The sequence below is a fragment of the Bufo bufo genome, chromosome 4, assembly GCF_905171765.1.
Source record: "Bufo bufo chromosome 4, aBufBuf1.1, whole genome shotgun sequence".
Lineage (NCBI taxonomy): Eukaryota > Metazoa > Chordata > Amphibia > Anura > Bufonidae > Bufo > Bufo bufo.
The window spans coordinates 116,711,121-116,726,297 of record NC_053392.1 but is presented as its reverse complement, the minus strand read 5'-3'; the positions used below and the strand labels follow the sequence as shown (position 1 = coordinate 116,726,297).

The following is a 15,177-nucleotide window of genomic DNA, read 5'->3' as shown; positions in this document are numbered from 1 at the left end:
GAATGTGAGAGTTTCAGGCTCCCCCTGGGATAACAGCTCTAACCACACATAACCTTTCTCCTGCCCCTCCTCCCTCCCTCCCTCTCATGGGACTGTGCTCTCCGCCCTCACTCTCTCCAGGAGCTGCACTAGCCCATATGTTCCACTAGGGGCAGTGTAATCCCCTGCTGGATTGTGTATAGAACAGTGCTGGAAGGGGAGAAGAACAAAGAGGAAGATGATGTCTTGAATGACTGGTAGGACACTTCACAACCAAGAAATGCATCCTATCCATATGCCATGTGTGATAATAATACAACATTACTCCCTCTGCTAATAATAATGCATTTAGAGTTTATAAAATTAGTTGCTGTGGTGTAAACTTGCCCACTCATCTTCAATAGCTGGGCTGAGCCAGGTAGGCATGTGTTTCAATTCTAGAGGTATTCCTGTTATAACAAGTGTCAGCTGCACCATCCATTTCAGGGGGACTCTACAGGGTACAGAGCCCTCATTCTTGTGATCGGTGGGGATCCCAGCAGTAAGACCCCACAGATCTGATAGTTATCCCCTATCCTTTGGATAGGGGATAACTTGTTAAAACCGGAATACCCCTTTAAGATAGGGGAATAAACCATTGCCAGACACTTTTGGTAGCGGCTTATTTCCTATGAGAATAGTGCATGATTTCAACGTGCCTGATTTTCTTTCCCTCGATTTCTGCCTATGGGGAAACGTCACCCGCTATACATTTATTATAATATATATATATCTATGGTCACTTTAAAAGGGCTTTCAGGATTCAGATATTGATGACTTATCCATAGGATGTCATCAATATATGATCAGTAGGGGTCTGAAACCCACCCCATACACTGTGTAGTGACCGTTCTCCAGTACTGCAGCTCAACTTGCATGTACTTGAGTGGTAGAAAAGCGCTGCAGTGCCCGAGACTGGCCACTACAGAGTGCACAGAGCCGACTGGCATCATACAGAGTGTACAGAGCCGACTGGCATCATACAGAGTGTACAGAGCCGACTGGCATCATACAGAGTGCACAGAGCCGACTGGCATCATACAGAGTGCACAGAGCCGACTGGCATCATACAGAGTGTACAGAGCCGACTGGCATCATACAGAGTGTACAGAGCCGACTGGCATCATACAGAGTGTACAGAGCCGACTGGCATCATACAGAGTGTACAGAGCCGACTGGCATCATACAGAGTGTACAGAGCCGACTGGCATCATACAGAGTGCACAGAGCCGACTGGCATCATACAGAGTGCACAGAGCCGACTGGCATCATACAGAGTGTACAGAGCCGACTGGCATCATACAGAGTGCACAGAGCCGACTGGCATCATACAGAGTGTACAGAGCCGACTGGCATCATACAGAGTGCACAGAGCCGACTGGCATCATACAGAGTGTACAGAGCCGACTGGCATCATACAGAGTGTACAGAGCCGACTGGCATCATACAGAGTGTACAGAGCCGACTGGCATCATACAGAGTGCACAGAGCCGACTGGCATCATACAGAGTGCACAGAGCCGACTGGCATCATACAGAGTGTACAGAGCCGACTGGCATCATACAGAGTGCACAGAGCCGACTGGCATCATACAGTGTACAGAGCCGACTGGCATCATACAGAGTGCACAGAGCCGACTGGCATCATACAGAGTGTACAGAGCCGACTGGCATCATACAGAGTGTACAGAGCCGACTGGCATCATACAGAGTGCACAGAGCCGACTGGCATCATACAGAGTGCACAGAGCCGACTGGCATCATACAGAGTGCACAGAGCCGACTGGCATCATACAGAGTGTACAGAGCCGACTGGCATCATACAGAGTGTACAGAGCCGACTGGCATCATACAGAGTGCACAGAGCCGACTGGCATCATACAGAGTGTACAGAGCCGACTGGCATCATACAGAGTGCACAGAGCCGACTGGCATCATACAGAGTGCACAGAGCCGACTAGCATCATACAGTGTACAGAGCCGACTGGCATCATACAGAGTGTACAGAGCCGACTGGCATCATACAGAGTGTACAGAGCCGACTGGCATCATACAGAGTGCACAGAGCCGACTGGCATCATACAGAGTGTACAGAGCCGACTGGCATCATACAGAGTGTACAGAGCCGACTGGCATCATACAGAGTGTACAGAGCCGACTGGCATCATACAGAGTGTACAGAGCCGACTGGCATCATACAGAGTGCACAGAGCCGAATGGCATCATACAGAGTGCACAGAGCCGACTGGCATCATTCAGAGTGCACAGAGCCGACTGGCATCATACAGAGTGTACAGAGCCGACTGGCATCATACAGTGTACAGAGCCGACTGGCATCATACAGAGTGCAAAGAGCCGACTGGCATCATACAGAGTACAGAGCTGACTGGCATCATACAGAGTGCACAGAGCCGACTGGCATCATACACAGTGTACAGAGCCGACTGGCATCATACAGAGTGCACAGAGCCGACTGGCATCATACAGAGTGCACAGAGCCGACTGGCATCATACAGAGTGCACAGAGCCGACTGGCATCATACAGAGTGTCCAGAGCCGACTGGCATCATACAGAGTGTACAGAGCCGACTGGCATCATACAGAGTGCACAGAGCCGACTGGCATCATACAGAGTGTACAGAGCCGACTGGCATCATACAGAGTGCACAGAGCCGACTGGCATCATACAGAGTGTACAGAGCTGTGGTGATCCGGCATCATACAGTGTTGGGGTGATTTATCAAACTGGTGTAAAGTAGAAAAGGCTTAGTTGCCCATAGCAACCAATCAGATTCCACCTTTAATTTTTTACTGCTCCTTTGGAAAATGAAAGGTGGAATCTGATTGGTTGCTATGGGCAACTAAGCCTGTTCTACTTTACACCAGTTTGATAAATGACCCCATGTGTACCTCCTGAAGCCCCCGCTGTAGGTACCAGCTGAGGATGCAGGGTGCTGGACCCCACTGATCTGATAAGGATTGGTCATCAATACCTGTCCTGGAAAACCCCTTTAATGTGCACATAATGCCCCAATATCTAAAAATACTGTATGAATTAAAATTGTATAAGATACAGATTTTACTAAAAGTTTTATATTTTGTCGTAAGAGAATATTTAATATTGCATTATTACAGGAGTGGTTTCTCTGGTGACGCTCCTATATCTAGAATAGATTCCAATAGATGTAGGCATCTAGAAGTCATACTGTGAAATCTGCGGCCATTAACCCTTTAAAGGGAACTTGTCACCTCAAAAACATCTAACAAAAGAGGGGACGGTTAGGGGGCGTGCTTACCTTGACTTGAAGCAAGGAAGCCGCTGCCCCCTTGACTTCAAGCTGACCGGCAAGATAGCGCTGATGGCGCCTAAAACATAGTTTTTTGAACCTATGGAGCATCAGATTAACAGATTAACGGATCAAACATATGATTATAAACAGACTGGGGGCTACTATGAGGGAATGCTGGCGGTTTTATATGCGTTTTTGAGGTGACAGGTTCCCTTTAAGTCTGGGGGCTGGAAGATAGAATATTTCATGAGGCATACACCATGTGAATGAGTGAACCGTTTATTCGTCCCATTATATCACTTAGGCCTCTTTCACACGAATGTGTGTCCCCCGTGGGCCAGCCGCATGCGGATCGCGACCCTATTCACTTAAATGGGTTCCGCGATCCGTCCGTTCCTCAAAAAGATATCTTTTTGCGCAATGGAAGCATGGAACGGAACCCCACGTGCTTCCGTAGGGTTCCGTTACGTGCTTCTGTTCCGCACCGCATCTCCGGATTTGCGGACCCATTTAAGTGAATGGGTCTAATCCGCGATGCGGAATGCACATGGAAAGGTGCCCGTGTATTGCGGACCCGCTGTATGCGGGGGAAACATGGTTGTGTGAAAGAGGCCTTAGGGCTCGTTCACACGACCGTTGGTGTCCTGTTCCCGTATTGCGGACCGCATTTGCAGATCCGTAATACACGTGCACCGTTCCGATGTCATTCCGCATCACGGATGCGGACCCATTCATTTCAATGGGTCCGCAAATCCGGAGATGCGGAATGGAAGCACTACGGAACGGAACACTACGGAGTGCTTTCTGGGGTTCCGTTCCGTGCCTCCACACCGCAAAAAGATAGACACATGCTCTATCTTTTTGCAGGACGGAGGCATCGCGGACCCATTTAAGTGAATGTGTCTGCGATCCCCATGCTCCTGCCCCACGGAAGGTGCCCCTGCATTGCAGACCACAGCACGGGCATGGGCTTCAGTTCACACGTTTGTGTGAACGAGCCCTTAACCTGTGAAGTGTGTTCAGACGGTAGCGACCAGTGATTGGTTCATTACTCTGGCCTTTCACCCTTGGTAGGGCAGGGCTGAGGGGGTATGTGCCCTGGGTGCTGGGTCCCAAAAGTCCCTCTGCATTTGCAAGGATATTTAGATGCAGGGCTAGGTGATCTCTACTACATATGGAAAAGTACAGAAATAGAGCAAACCAGAAAGAAACAAGAATAAAAGTAATAACTAACAAACCTAAATACCCTTTATAATGTTTCCTATCCAACATCCAACAATGTATTACATTTGGTACGTTATTGCTATTGTTACTCATGGAATGCCTTAGTCGCATACAAGACGGCCGGAGTACTGCAAGAGCAGATTACATATAGATCACAGTCTGTGTAGACATACCATGCCCTGCAGGAAAGACATAACACATAATACATCTAGAATAGATAATATATATATATATATATATACACCACAAGCATTCTACACATATTTCACATAAAAGATGTCTACCAGCTGTCCTAGCTAGATTTTTGATGTTCTCAAACAAGGAGGCAGCTCATGTCAGCAGAGATATTCTGGAATAAGGTGCCACACGTATGACCAGGGTCGTGGAAGATAGAATCAGAAACCCCTCATGTTAATAGGGGACTGGAGAGGGGACAACTCTGCTTCCTGTCAGTCATCTCAGGTCTATGGCCAGCTATAGAATTCTATATCTGCTCTGTTACAGAAGAGATGTATTACAGAATTATCTTTCTAAGCTGGCCATACACATTAGATGTATGCCGACCAAGCTCTCTGTATTTCACAGGATCCTCTAATATGTATGAAGGTGTTGGGAGAAAGAAGCATAGGGTCTGATCCTCTCGCTGTGCCCGATGCTTTGTTCTCAGAGGAGACAAGGGAGGGTGTCTGACAGCAGCTCGTTACCCTCTCCCCATTGAGAACTGGGGGTCAGGAGGAATTGCTGTCAATTGAATGAGCCTTCACCCAGCTATCTGAAGAGTATGGTCAGCTATGGAGCTGCATTTAGTAACTTCTTGTTGCAATTTATGTAAACCATGTAATTCTCGGTGTTGTTTGCTTATGACCCCGTTTAATGGCATAAATGAGAGAAGCTAGAAAGTGTGGTTTCCATTCTTGATGTATAACTGTGATGCTCTCGTGACCAGTGACATCATGTTCATCGATCATAAGGCCAAGATGCAGCCTGCTCAATGATAACAGTTGATATCCAGTGTCACTTCATTCTATGAAGATATGGGACAACAGCCATAATTTGTTCCATGGCCACCACTGTAAGGTGAGAATGTTGTAAAGGGAGACCATAACTCTATGGAAAGGTGTTAAAGGAATTGTCCGAGATTTTCATATTGATGGCTTATCATCAGGATAGGTCATCAATATCAGATGGGCAGGAGTCCAACTACCAGCACCCCCAGTCAGCTGTTTGAAAAGACCACAGCGTTCTGGTGGGCGTTGTAGACTCTTCATAGGCAGGTGGCATCACGTTCATTCGTCACATGGCTTAGGCGCAGTGCATAGGCCTGGGCAGCAATACCAAGCACAGCCTCTATACAATGAACAGCTCTGTGCTTGGTAAGCTGCAAGGAGGTTGCAGTGCTCAACAGAGTGCCGGGGCCTCCTCAAACAGCTGATCGTGGGGATGCCAGTAGTAGGACCCCCTCCGATCTGATATTGGATAGGTGGTCAATATCAAACACCTAGAAAACCCTTTCAATTTTATCCACTACATGATATAAACCACCAGGCACATGATCAAATAATATCTCATTCAATACTTTCCTGAAGAGGGATGACACAAACTAATTTTCTGCTGTAGCCTGCACTACAGAGATGAACACAAATGTCTGGCTACTCCCTCAATGCGCCTCCATTACTGGTGCTCTGTGGCCACCACTCTTCTACATGTTCCACTACACCAGTTACACCCTACTGTGGTACCAGTGCACATGTCAAGATTGGCCGTTTGTTGCAGTGAACATGCTGACACCTTATTGTATAATGCTGAAAAAAAGCCATTGTAAGGTTGAAATTATTTGTAACGCAACTTTATTGCAAAATTTTTAATTGCCTAAAGTAAATTCCCCGAATATCTATCAGCACCAATGGTTAGGTGCTGATTACATCATTAAAGAGGTCTGATTAGCTGATTGCATCAGGATGTATATTGTATGTTCAGCAGTGGGTGAAAGTAGAGAAGATGGTGGCCATGCACATTAGATATATATCAGCTGAACCCACCAATTTCAGTAGGATCCGCAGAACATCTGGTTTGCATACCATCCCTCTAGGATTTCATACCTAATCCTTTTGTTCTTAGGAGGAAAAATGCTGCCAGAGGTGCTTGGCAACAACTTGACTCCCTGTTCAGGACACATACACGCTAGGCTGAGTTGAGTATGTATGTGTATGGAGGGGGGCAGAAAGATAGGTGCTGGCCCTAGCGTTCAGCTGATGGGTATCTCGTGTATGACCACTCTTATTGTGGAGCATTGCTAGGTCTTGTTGGGACCATAAGGCCTCATGCGCACAACCATTTATTTAAATCCGTGTGCTATCTGCATTTTGGATAGCACACTGACCCATTCACTTCTATGGGACCATGCACACATTCATATTTTTGTGGATCCATGTGGCCGTTCTGCGTATTACAGAACATGTCCTATTCTGGTCCATATCGTGGATGAAACTAGCCATTTCAATTGATAGGGGTGCACACAGAAGGAATCTATATTATCTGCATTGTGCAGATCTATGGACATGGTTGTGTGCACGTGGCCTTAGATTGTAAGAAGCCGATTGGTGAAAATTTTCCTCTGTCCTAGATCAGTGTCTATGACCCTACATAGTATTGAACCTGCTTCATCTGTCCAGCCTCTCCTACAAACCCCCATGACATAACCCACCGGTGACAGTTATATGGCGTGTAGCCCTCTCCTGCTCCCACATTTATTGCCTATTGTCCATTCAGTGACAGCAGTGCTTACAAGTGCTCCGAACACTTCCACCTGTCACCAGATAATACACTTGGGCCACTGTCTCTTCCTAAGGTCTTCAGCAGGTGCCCACGTTATTTTGGTGGGAATATATGACATCTCCTGAGTGAGTCCACAGTTGGTTGCACAGTAATAAACTGGACTAAAACGTAAAGTTCACAGATGTCCATACAATTGTCTAGATGCCCAGCACAATGCAACATGCTTTAATCTCCCAAATAATTATTACAGTTACATTGGAAAATAGAGATTAAACATGAAAAATTGTTGAAACACCTTGCACTCCCTTTTTCTAGTATTTCAATTGCACTGAAGTAAGGAGCAGAACTGGTAGGGATGTGCAATCTGTGCCCTGATTTACGGCTCAATACCTGCCACTACCGAAGGGGGCGTCACTATGGGCAAGGTACGATAGGGTAGCTGCACTGGCTTCAACTACATTTGTTATTTGGTCACTTTACAGTACTGTATGGCTGGTTTATTTGGGAACTGTATGGAAAAACCCAAGGGCGTGAAGAGAAAGTAGCGCACAAGGCTCCAGTCAACCTAAGGCAGGTCTTGGTAAGGTTCCATAATGATGTCCAACTGAGCACCATTCCCACTTTTAGCAATGTTCCATCTCAGTGTTGCATAGCAGCCATTTTTTGTGTCATAATGTATCACATTTGTGAATTTTCTGTGCATCAGTCCAAAGCCCTGACTGGTCACGCTGACAGATATCCCTTCTGACCCCTCCGTACACAGAGCCGAACATGCATGTGTCTTGAACGGGGAAAAGGAGGAGGCCACTCCCAGACCTCTTCAGCAACAACTTATTCCCTCCCCAAAAAATGATTAGACAGTTTCAAATCAGAGTGTTTGATCCTTAACTCCCTGACATCTGCCATTGAGAATCGGAAAGCCCCTATACAAATTAGATGGTCAGCGGGTTTGGCCGACATATATTTAATGTGAATGGCCAGGTTAAGGGTACTTTCACACTTGTAGCAAAGGATTCCGGCAATCCGGACGCAAACGGATGGCATTTGTCAGATGGATCCGGATGCGGATACGTCTGACAAATGCATTGAAATACCGGATCCGTCTCTCCGGTGTCATCCGGAAAAACAGATCCGGTATTAATTTTTTTCACAGATTTAAAGGTCTGCGCATGCGCTGACCAGAAAAACGGATCCATCAATAGCGGCAATTTTAATGCACTAATACATTTCAATGGAAATTAATGCTGGATCCGGCATTCCGGCAAGTGTTCGGGATTTTTGGCCAGAGAGAAAAATGCAGCATGCTGCGGTATTTTCTCCCACCAAAAAACGTAAGAGCGACTGAACTGATGCATCCTGAACGGATTGCTCTCCATTCAGAATGCATTAGGATAAAACTTATAGAGCCCCTGTGACGGAACTCAATACCGGAAAAGAATAACGCTAGTGTGAAAGTACCCTGAGAAGAGTGCCCCTGTGTTCTAGTCATCTGTGGGAGACCAACAATGACATCTTCAGACATGTCTCAGGGTGTAATGATGAACCTTCCTGATAATGGGAGATGCCTAAAAAACTGTTGTCATTAGGCAGGCCCCATCAGTGACCGTTGTATTAAAGGGGTTGTCTGGGCCACAGATATTGATGACCTATCCTGAGAATAATACAACCGGATGCGTTCATAACGGATGCAGATGGTTGTATTATCAGTAATGGAAGCGTTTTTTGCTGAACCCTGCTGAATCCAGCAAAAACGCTAGTGTGAAAGTAGCCTTGTTTTGGTATGCACCCGAGCCGCCGTTTTGGCAGCTCGGATGCGGACCCATTCACTTCAATGGGGCCGCAAAAGATGTGGACAGCACTCCGTGTGCTGTCCGCATCCGTTGCTCCGATCCGTGGCCCCGCTAAAAAAATATAACATGTCCTATTCTTGTCCGCGCTTTGCGGACAAGAATAGGCATTTATATTAAAGGTTGTCCGTGCCGTGCGCAGGATTTCGCCGTGTCGGGAGAAAAAAAAAACCGCCCAGTGAAGTGAATACTGATGAGCTGGGCGGCACAAGGAGACGGCAGTTGGGGCGCGGCTGGGCACACAACTGAATGAGGGACAGCCCCTTGGGCACAAAGTAAGGTAATTTGCATATTGATAAAAACACTTTTTATAAGTAAAGGAAAGGCAGCGAGGGGTGATAATGATATAGTTTAATTAAGCATATTAAGACCAATAGAAGAATATATGTCACACCGGCCTGTCAGTGTCCCTTTAAAACCCCACGAGCCCCTCAGAAGCCCAGTTTATGGCCTTGTTCAGTTTTAACCAGTCTGAGATGGTATCAGTAATGTTCTTGTTTCCAGTAATGGCTTTAGCAGCCTCACACTGTCCTCACAGGAGTCTTACAGATGCTCCTCAACTGGGATAACAGATGTCAGCCTGAACAGTGTCCCATTCATTCTGCTGGGGACCTTCTGTGTCCATAGTGCCCATTTACAGTAAGGTGGGTGTTGGATGCTGTCATTATTTGTGACCTCATCTCAAGATGTGTTCGGCTTAAGGAGGGTCTAATTAAAGAAGATCTGTCACCTGTTATTCGGAGGCAAGAGGGACTTATTGTCTACCAGTCTGGGCTTAAAGTGCACATGAAGGAAATCCAGATTACACTAAATGATAGGAGCTAAGTGGTTTAGTAACTGTAAATGCGGCCATACCATTTTCATCTGACATCTGGATCAAATACAGATACTCAACATGGATTTTTTTTTTTTACAATTTGTTCCCTTTTTTTGTTCCATATTTTGCTATTTTGCCCATTTTCATCTATACTTGTTCCATTTTTTGTTAAAGGGTTAACTTTTTTTTTGCTGTTTTATTCACTTCTGTGGACTAAAAATAGTACCAATACCGATCCATTGGAACGTGCTGTATGCTGGGAAAAAAAACTATGGGGGAATTTATCAAGCCCTTCATGCTAGAATTCTGGCTTCAAAAAGTTGCAAGTTAGAGCTTCGCATCTTTTTGGTGTCACTTGTGCAAACATTTTGCGACTTTTTAACTACAGGTTTGGAGTGAAAATTTTGCCTGAGTTTTAGAGCTGATCACTTTTAGGACACATCTCCTCGGTGTACTTTTACTGAAATAGGAGCGTATAGCAACATCAGTCCAAAAACTAACCTCAAATACAAACTAAAACCTCAAATATACCTTGAATGATAAATTCCTCCCAATGTGCTTAAAAAAAAGTATGTATAAAAATGTAATGTTACCATGTCTTTATTGAACGCACCATGTAAACATTCACAGTGCAGGTGGAAAAAGTATGTGAACCCCTAGACTAATGACATCTCCAAGAGCTAATTGGAGTGAGGTGTCAGCCAACTGGAGTGCAATCAATGAGATGAGATTAGAGGTGTTGGTTACAGCTGCCCTGCCCTATAAAAAACACACACCAGTTCTGGGTTTGCTTTTCACAAGAAGCATTGCCTGATGTGAATGATGCCTCGCACAAAAGAGCTCTCAGAAGACCTACAGTTAAGAATTGTTGACTTGCATAAAGCTGGAAAGGGTTATAAAAGTATCTCCAAAGCCTTGCTGTTCATCAGTCCACAGTAAGACAAATTGTCTATAAATGGAGAAAGTTCAGCACTGCTGCTACTCTCCCTAGGAGTCGCCGTCCTGTAAAGATGACTGCAAGAGCACAGTGCAGACTGCTCAATGAGGTGAAGAAGAATCCTAGAGTGTCAGCTAAAGACTTACTGTAACGGGGCGCCGAAGGCGCACTCGGTCTCCCTTCAACGGCAGACCTGCTGCTTAGCTTCGGGAGCGAGGATCTGTGTTTGGCCTCATTCCCAGGGTGGCTTTGCTGCTGAGAGGCTCCCTGCTCCTAGGTTTACCTTGAGCGCCGAGCTGATCACTCGGTGCTCGACTTGTCTGTCTGTCGGTCATGTGACGCTGGCCACATCACATGACCCTCACTCCCCACTATAAATACAGACGGCCTGCTGGCTACAGGTTGCCTCCGCCTTCTGGAAAATCATCCAAGTCTGAGGGATTCAAGGACAAGGTATTCCTTGGGTGGTAAGAAGTAAACTATTGCTGCCGGTTTCTATTGCCTTTGGGGTCTTAACGGGGGCAGGAAATGCCTTTGTGGATTCAGGGTAAACTTTTAGTTTTATTGATTACAAATTCGTTGATCAGATGGGAATTCCTATACTAGAATTACCCACCCCGATCCAGGTTGTCGCCATCGATTCTACCCCCCTGCTAGGGGGCACAGTAAAACTCCCTACTCCAGAGGTTACCCTATCTGTAGGGATCTGCCACTCTGAGAAATGTTCCTTCTTTGTTTTAGAGAATCTTTCAGTTCAGGTAGTCCTTGGTATGCCCTGGCTTCAGCAACACAATCCGGTCATTAACTGGAGTTCGGGCGAGTTAGAGAGATGGGGCCTAACTGTAATTCTTGCTTAACCGTAGTTCAAGCTGGGGTCTCATCAGATATTCCTCATTTTATTGCTGATTATTCAGATGTTTTTTCCACCACTGAGACAGATACTTTCCCTCCCCATAGGTCTTATGACTGTGTTATTGACTTGATTCCTGAGTCCAAATTTCCTAAAGGACGGATTTATAATCTGTCTGGTCCTGAGCGCAAGTCCATGAAAGACTACATCCAGGAGAGTCTCAAGAAGGGACATATTAGCCCCTCCACCTCTCCCCTGGGAGCAGGATTCTTTTTAAAAAGAAAGACGGTGGTCTCAGGCCCTGCATTGACTACAGAAATTTGAATAAAATTACTATTAGGAATCAGTATTCCATCCCGTTGATTCCTGATCTGTTTAACCAGATTTTGGATGCTTCTTGGTTTTCTAAATTTGATTTGAGAGGAGCTTATAATCTAGTTGGTATTAAGGAGGGAGATGAGTGGAAAACTGCTTTTAATACTCCAGAGGGACACTTTGAGTATCTGGTTATGCCATTCGGTCTTTGCAATGCCCCAGCTGTGTTTCAGAATTTCATGAATGATATTTTTAGAGAACTTATTGGCAAAGCTATGATTGTTTATCTCGATGATATTCTTGTCTTTTCACCTGACTGGGATTCTCATGTGTCTCACATCAGACTGGTTCTTAAAATCCTCAGGGAGAACCATTTGTCTGTTAAATTAGAGAAATGTGTATTTGGAGTTCAAGAGATCCCCTATCTTGGCTATATTCTTACTCCTCATTAATTTAAAATGGATCCCAGTAAGGTTCAGGCTATCCAAGACTGGGTAAGACCATTCTCCTTAAAGGCACTCCAACGTTTTTTAGGATTCGCCAATTTTTACTGTAAATTCATAAAGAATTTTTCTGTTATTGCCAAACCCCTAACAGATCTAACTAAAAAAGGTTCGGATCTGGTTAACTGGTCTTTGGAGGCCTGTCGAGGCTTTGATACCCTAAAAAATTCCAAATGGCTCCAGTCTTGGTTCAGCCCGATACAGAGGAACCTTTTGTGGTGGAGGTTGATGCCTCAGAGGATAGTGTGGGGGCCGTCCTTTCACAGGGGTCCTCTAACCTCACTAATTTAAGGCCATGCGCCTTCTTCTCTCGCAAGTTCTCTCCTTCGTAGAGAAATTACGATATTGGAAACCGTGAGTCACTGGCCATTAAATGGGCATTTGAGGAGTGGAGGCATTTTTTAGAAGGGGCTAGACACCGTATTACTGTTCTCACTGAAAAAACGCCTGGCCACGTCACATGACCCTCACTCCCCACTATAAATACAGGCGGCCTGCTGGCTACAGGTTGCCTGTGATTTTTGTCCTATAGGCTGTGTACTTTATTGTTATGATTGTCTATGATACGTAAAACACTAAACAGAGGAAGCCACTGCTGTACAAAAAAAAACATTGCTGCACATTTACAGTTTGCACAAGAGCACCTGGATGTTCCACAGCAGTACTGGCAAAATATTCTGTGGACAGATGAAACCAAAGTTGAGTTGTTTGGAAGAAACACACAACACTATGTGTGGAGAAAAAGAGGCACAGCACACCAACATCAAAACCTCATCCCAACTGTGAAGTATGTGTCACAGCCTATGGTGTGCGCTGTGACACTGTTGCTACACTTGCGGTTGCCCGTGGCAACGTGTTACTGTGTGAGCATGCGGTGGGGGTGTCTCGGCCTTCTGGGTGATTGCTGTGACATGGTTGCCACGCATGTTGTTTCCTGCGGCAACGTGTAGCTTTCTATGCTTGTGTGTGCACTTCCCCTTTAAGTGGCTTCCTTCCTTTGTCTGGTGTTGGAAGGGTTAACTCCCTTCCTAGTGTTTTGTTAACACTGGGTTTATGTGTGTGTGGGTGTGGCTGCTTGGGCTATTTAGCCTCTGCTAGATGCCTGAAGCTGAGGGGTACTCCAGCCATGGTGTGTGCTGGAGCTATGCTCCTGGTCTTTATATTCCATCTTTCCAGTGAGGGCCACCCGTGTGGTCAAAGATGTTAGATGTTTTTATGGTGTCTCACGTTTATTGCAGCTATGGGGGTCCTGGGTTCCTGTGTGGTTGTGGTGTGTGCTTTGTCCTTTTAATGTTGGTGTGGACACTAGCACTTGCAGTCAGTGTGTCTGTGGCAGGTAAGTGTGTTATTTTGCTTACCTGCCATCTCTATAGCTGTATTTGTTCCCCTCTCCTTGCAGCCTGGCCTCAGATAGAGACTCCTGTTCCTCCATTACTGGGATGAACAGGTCGTCTCTTCCCTGCTCCTTGGTGAGGGATTACCAGGGCAACTTAGGGTCTTTAGGTATCCTGAGTATGAGTCGTCCTACCATCGGGGTCCGCTCATACGGTCAGGAGTCAGGGAGAGGATTAGGGATGCTGTAGGAGGTGACCTGCTCCCTTATTACTCCTTTTGGCCAGGCTGATCCCCTTTACCACTAAAATAGAAAAGAACGGCTCCAGATTCACATAGAGGTCCTCTAAAAACTTCTTCTTTATTCATATATATAATGCTTACAGCAGACACATCCACCTGGTATACAAGACTTGTTGAAGCGTTTCGGACACTTGGTCCTGATGTCAGTTTTTCCCTCCCCTGGATTTTGGAGAGGTGGGATTGTGATACATTTAAATTCCTGTGCTTCATTATGAAATGTTGTTACGACTAAGGACCAAGTGTCCGAAACGCGTCAACAAGTCTTGTATACCAGGTGGATATGTCTGCTGTAAGCATTATATATATGAATAAAGAAGAAGTTTTTAGAGGACCTCTATGTGAATCTGGAGCCGCTTTTTTCTATTTTCGTGCTGACCGCAAAGGGGACACACCCCAAAGCTTCAGGAGTCGGGACTGCATATTGACCAGGGAGGCGAGCTGGATTAAGGCTAAGTTCACACGAACGTGTGTGATCCGTTGCCGTATTGCGGCCCGCAAATCGCAGGCCGCAATACACGGCCACATTTCCGTGTGAATTCTGCATCACGGATGCGGACCCATTCTCTTCAATGGGTCCGCTAATCCGGAATCGCGGAAACAGCCGCACGGGACGGGACCCCTCGGAAGCACTACGGAGTGCCTCCGTGGGGTTACGTCCAGTACTTCCGTTCCGCAAAAAGATAGAACAAGTCCTATCTTTTAGCGGAACGGCCGGATCGCGGACCCATTAAAGTGAATGGGTCCGCGATCCGATGCGGCTGACCTACGGCCGGCGATCGTGCATTGCGGCCCGCTATTTGCGGGCCGCAGCACAGGCACGGGTCACACACGTTCGTGTGAACTCGGCCTAAGTGTGTGTGCTATTTGATCCCCTTTACCCTCTGACACCGCACGGTGGGGGGTTTCCCCCACTCCCCGTCGTGACAGTATGTTGGTGGGGGCATCATGGTTTGGGGCTGCTTTGCTG

General features: G+C 46.2%; 1 long non-coding RNA gene across 1 annotated transcript in view; it reads left to right on the top strand.

Annotated features, from left to right (window-relative positions):
* The first annotated feature begins 179 nt into the window (after window positions 1–179).
* The window catches only part of LOC120997597, a 79,092-nt gene continuing 64,094 nt past the window's right edge, over window positions 180–15,177 (top strand). Inside the window, exons 1-2 of the long non-coding RNA XR_005778199.1 lie at window positions 180–236; window positions 7,622–7,731. This is a non-coding gene — a long non-coding RNA (uncharacterized LOC120997597). The remainder of the gene's footprint in view (window positions 237–7,621; window positions 7,732–15,177) is intronic.